Genomic DNA, 5,375 nt, shown 5'->3' with positions numbered 1-5,375 from the left:
GAGACTTCCCAATACCCTTCTATTATTTCTTATGATGAATCAGGTAACGAGGAGGAGCCTCGTATTCAACCAATCTCATTAATAAGGAGCTCCAAAAATAGGATTGAACCCACACATGATGTGGTGAAGAAGAAGAAAATAAAAAGGAAGAGAGGTAAAAAGATATCTCTCCCAAATAATGCTGCTCATATTACTGTTGTGCCTCATGAAAATATAATTGTGGAAGATAATGATACTTCTTATGATCTTGAAAATCTTTTTGGCACTTGCTTGGAAGAAATATGATAATTGCTATACTATTGGTGCTATCCATACTATTAATGATGAGAGTTATTATGCTTATGATATGAAAAGTCCCAAGCTTGGGGATGCTATGTTTGAAGAAGATGATGTTTTCGAGAATATATTTGCTGCAATTAATGTTTGTCCCAAGCTTGGGGAAGCTATAGATGATATTTTTAGTATCCCAAGTTTTGATATGCAAATTTATAATGATGATAGCATGTCTCCTAATTATGATACTTATGAAGGTGGATTTGGAGAGGTCATGACTTTATTTAGTAATGATTCCACTATCATGGAAGAGGTTTCAATCGATTATGATGAGAACAAAGTTGCTACTTATGATAATTATTGTGATGATACGTATTCTATAAAAAGTAGTGATGATTATATTTAGAAAACTTGTCATGATTATGATTACCCTTTTTCTGAAAATTACTCTTTTAATGTGGAAACAATTTATAGTATTCGAGTCTCTTATGATACTCCCACTATTCCGATTGAGAAGAATTTTGCTTATGTAGAGAGTATTAAAAATTCTATGCTTGTAGATCATGAAAATAATGCTTTATGTGATGGTTATATTGTTGAATTCATTCATGATTCTACTGAAAATTATTATGAGGGAGGACTATATGCTTGTAGGAATCGCAATAATATCAAGTTTCCTCTCTATGTGCTTAAAATTTTGAAGTTATGCTTGTTTTACCTTCCTATGCAAGTTAATTCTTGTTCCCACAAGTTGTTTGCTCACAAAATCCCTATGCATAGGAAGTGGGTTAGATTTAAATTTGCTAGTCATATTCTTCATGATGCTCTCTTTATGTTACAACTCTTATCTTTTATGTGAGCATCATTGAAATCATCATGCCTAGCTAGGGGCGTTAAACGAGCGCTTGTTGGGAGGCAACCCAATCCTATTCTTGTTCTTTACTTGTTGCTCCTGTTTAGTAATAAGTAATTCATCTAGCCTCTGTTTAGATGTGGTTTTATGTTTTAGTTAGTGTTCGTGCCAAGTAGAACCTTTGGGAAGACTTGGGTGAAGTCTTTGCGATCATGCTGTAAAAAAACAGAAACTTTAGCGCTCACGAGATTAGCTGCCATTTTTTTATTGGAGAGTGCTATTTAGTTAATTCTTTTTGAAGATGATTAATGGATAAATTCCTAACGTCCAGGAATTTATTTTAGAATTGTTGGGGTTCCAGAAGTATACGTTTGATCCATATTACTACAAACTGTTCTGTTTTTGACAGATTCTGTTTTCCGTGTGTTGTTTCCTTATTTTGATGAATCTATGGCTAGTAAAAGAGTTTATAAACCATAGATAAGTTGGAATACAGTATATATTACACCAATATGAATTTAGAATGAGTTCACAACAGTACCTAAGTGGTGATTTATTTTCTTATACTAACGGAGCTTACGAGTTTTCTATTAAGTTTTGTGTTGTGAAGTTTTCATGTTTTGGGTAAAGATTCGATGAACTATGGAATAAGGAGTGGCAAGAGCCTAAGATTGGGTATGCCCAAGGCACCCCAAGGTAATATTCAAGGACAACCAAAAGCCTAAGCTTGGGGATGCCCCGGAAGGCATCCCCTCTTTCGTCTTCGTTCATCGGTAACTTTACTTGGAGCTATATTTTTATTTACCAGATGATATGTGTTTTGCTTGGAGCATAAATTTATTTTATTTTGTTTTGATTGATGTTTGAATGAAGTATCAAGATCTGGAATTCTTAAATGTTAGAGAGTCTTCACATAGTTGCATAATTATTAGACTACTCATTGATCTTCACTTATATCTTTCGGAGTAGTTTGACATTTGCTCTAGTGCTTCACTTATACCCTTTTAGAGCATGGTGGTGGTTTTATTTTATAGAAATAGATGAACTCTCGTGCTTCACTTATATTATTTTGAGTCTTTATAACAGCATGGTAGTTTTATTTTGTTATGAATTTAGTCCTAATATGATGGGCATCCAAGAGGGATATAATAAAAACTTTCATATAAAGTGCATTGAATACTATGAGAAGTTTGATACTTGATGGTTGCTTTGAGATATGAGGATGGTAATATTAGAGTCATGCTAGTGAGTAGTTTTGAATTTGAGAGATACTTGTGTTAAATGTTGTGATTCCCGTAGCATGCATGTATGGTGAACCGTTATGTGATGAAGTCGGAGCATGATTTATTTATTGATTGTATTCCTTATGAGTGGCGGTCGGGGACGAGCGATGGTCTTTTCCTACCAATCTATCCCCCTAGGAGCATGTGCGTAATACTTTGTTTCGATAACTAATAAATTTTTGCAATAAGTATGTGAGTTCTTTATGACTAATGTTGAGTCCATGGATTATATGCACTCTCACCCTTCCACCATTACTAGCCTCTCTAGTACCGCGCAACTTTCGCCGGTACCTTAAACCCACCATATACCTTCCTCAAAACAGCCACCATACCTACCTATTATGGCATTTCCATATCCATTCTGAGATATATTGCCATGCAACTTTCCACTGTTCCGTTATTATGACATGCTCCATCATTGTCATATTGCTTTGCATGTTCATGTAGTTGACATTGTATTTGTGGCAAAGCCACCGTTCATAATTCTTTCATACATGTCACTCATGCATCATTGCACATCCCGGTACACCACCGGAGGCATTCATATAGAGTCATATCTTGTTCTAAGTATTGAGTTGTAATTCATGAGTTTTAAGTAAATAAAAGTGTGATGATCATCATTATTAGAGCATTGTCCCAGTGAGGAAAGGATGATGGAGACTATGATTCCCCCACAAGTCGGGATGAGACTCCGGACGAAAATAAATAAAGAAAAGAGGCCAAACAAGCCCAAATAAAAAAGAGAAAAGAGGCCATAAAAAAGAGAAGGCCCAAATAAAAAAATAAAAAAATAAAAAAATGAGAGAAAAAGAGAGAAGGGGCAATGCTACTATCCTTTTACCACACTTGTGCTTCAAAGTAGCACCATGATCTTCATGATAGAGAGTCTCCTATGTTGTCACTTTCATATACTAGTGGGAATCTTTCATTATAGAACTTGGCTTGTATATTCCAATGATGGGCTTCCTCAAAATTCCCTAGGTCTTCGTGAGCAAGCGAGTTGGATGCACACCCACTAGTTTCTTTTGTTGAGCTTTCATACATTTATAGCTCTAGTGCATCCGTTGCATGGCAATCCCTACTCACTCACATTGATATCTATTAATGGGCATCTCCATAGCCCATTGATACTCCTAGTTGATGTGAGACTATCTTCTCCTTTTTGTCTTCTCCACAACCACCATTCTATTCCACCTATAGTGCTATATCCATGGCTCACGCTCATGTATTGCGTGAAGATTGAAAAAGTTTGAGAACATCAAAAGTATGAAACAATTGCTTGGCTTGTCATCGGGGTTGTGCATGATTTAAATATTTCGTGTGGTGAAGATGGAGCATAGCCAGACTATATGCTTTTGTAGGGATAGCTTTCTTTGGCCATGTTATTTTGAGAAGACATGATTACTTTGTTAGTATGCTTGAAGTATTATTATTTTTATGTCAATATTAAACTTTTGTCTTGAATCTTATGGATCTGAATATTCTTACCACAATAAAGAGAACTACTTAGAGAAATATGTTAGGTAGCATTCCACATCAAAAATTCTATTTTTATCATTTACCTACTCGAGGATGAGCAGGAATTAAGCTTGGGATGCTGATACGTCTCCAACGTATCTATAATTTTTGATTGTTCCATGCTATTATATTATCAACTTTGGATGTGTTATATGCATTTATATGATTTTTGGGACTAACCTATTAACCCAGAGCCCAGTGCCAGTTTCTGTTTTCCCTTGTTTCAGTGTTTCACAGAAAAGGAATATCAAACGGAGTCCAAACGGAATGAAACCTTCAGAAAAGTTATTTTTGGAAAGAAAGCAATACAGGAGACTTGGAGTGCACGTCAGGGGATCAACGAGGTGAGCACGAGGCAGGGGGCGCGCCCTCCACCCTCGTGGGCCCCTCGTGGCTCCCCTGATGTATTTCTTCCGCCTATATATATATCCATATACCCTAAAACTATCAGAGAGCACAATAGATCAGGAGTTCTGCCGCCAGAAGCCTCCGTAGCCACCGAAAGCCAATCTAGACCCGTTCCGGCACCCTGCCGAAGGGGTAATCCTTCTCCGGTGACCATCTTCATCATCTTGGTGCTCTCCATGACGAGGAGGAAGTAGCTCTCCCTCGGGGCTGAGGGTATGTACTAGTAGCTATGTGTTTGATCTCTCTCTCTCTCTCTTGTGTTCTTGAGGTGATACGATCTTGATGTATCGCGAGCTTTGCTATTATAGTTGGATCTTATGATGTTTTTCCCCCTCTACTCTCTTGTGATGAATTGAGTTTTCCCTTTGAAGTTGTCTTATCGGATTGAATCTTTAAGGATTTGAGAACACTTGATGTATGTCTTGCCGTCCGTATCTGTGGTGACAATGAGATATCACGTGATCCACTTGATGTATGTTTTGGTGATCAACTTGCGGGTTCCGCCCATGAACCTATGCATAGGGGTTGGCACACGTTTTCTTCTTGACTCTCCGGTAGAAACTTTGGGGCACTCTTTGAGGTCCTATGTGTTGGTTGAATAGATGAATCTGAGATTGTGTGATGCATATCGTATAATCATACCCACGGATACTTGAGGTGACATTGGAGTATCTAGGTGACATTAGGGTTTTGATTGATTTGTGTCTTAAGGTGTTATTCTAGTACGAACTCTAGGATATATTGAACGGAAAGAATAGCTTCATGTTATTTTACTACGGACTCTTGAATAGATCAATCAGAAAGAATAACTTTGAGGTGGTTTCGTACCCTACCATAATCTCTTCATTTGTTCTCCGCTATTAGTGACTTTGGAGTGACTCTTTGTTGCATGTTGAGGGATAGTTATGTGATCCAATTATGTTATTATTGTTGAGAGAACTTGCACTAGTGAAAGTATGAACCCTAGGCCTTGTTTCCTAGTATTGCTATACCGTTTACGCTCACTTTTATCATTAGTTACTTTTCTGTTTTTATATTTT

The sequence above is a fragment of the Triticum urartu genome, chromosome 2 (genome assembly GCF_003073215.2).
Source record: "Triticum urartu cultivar G1812 chromosome 2, Tu2.1, whole genome shotgun sequence".
NCBI classification, from domain to species: domain Eukaryota; kingdom Viridiplantae; phylum Streptophyta; class Magnoliopsida; order Poales; family Poaceae; genus Triticum; species Triticum urartu.
The sequence above is the reverse complement of the archived record's forward strand: the minus strand, read 5'-3'. Positions refer to the sequence as shown.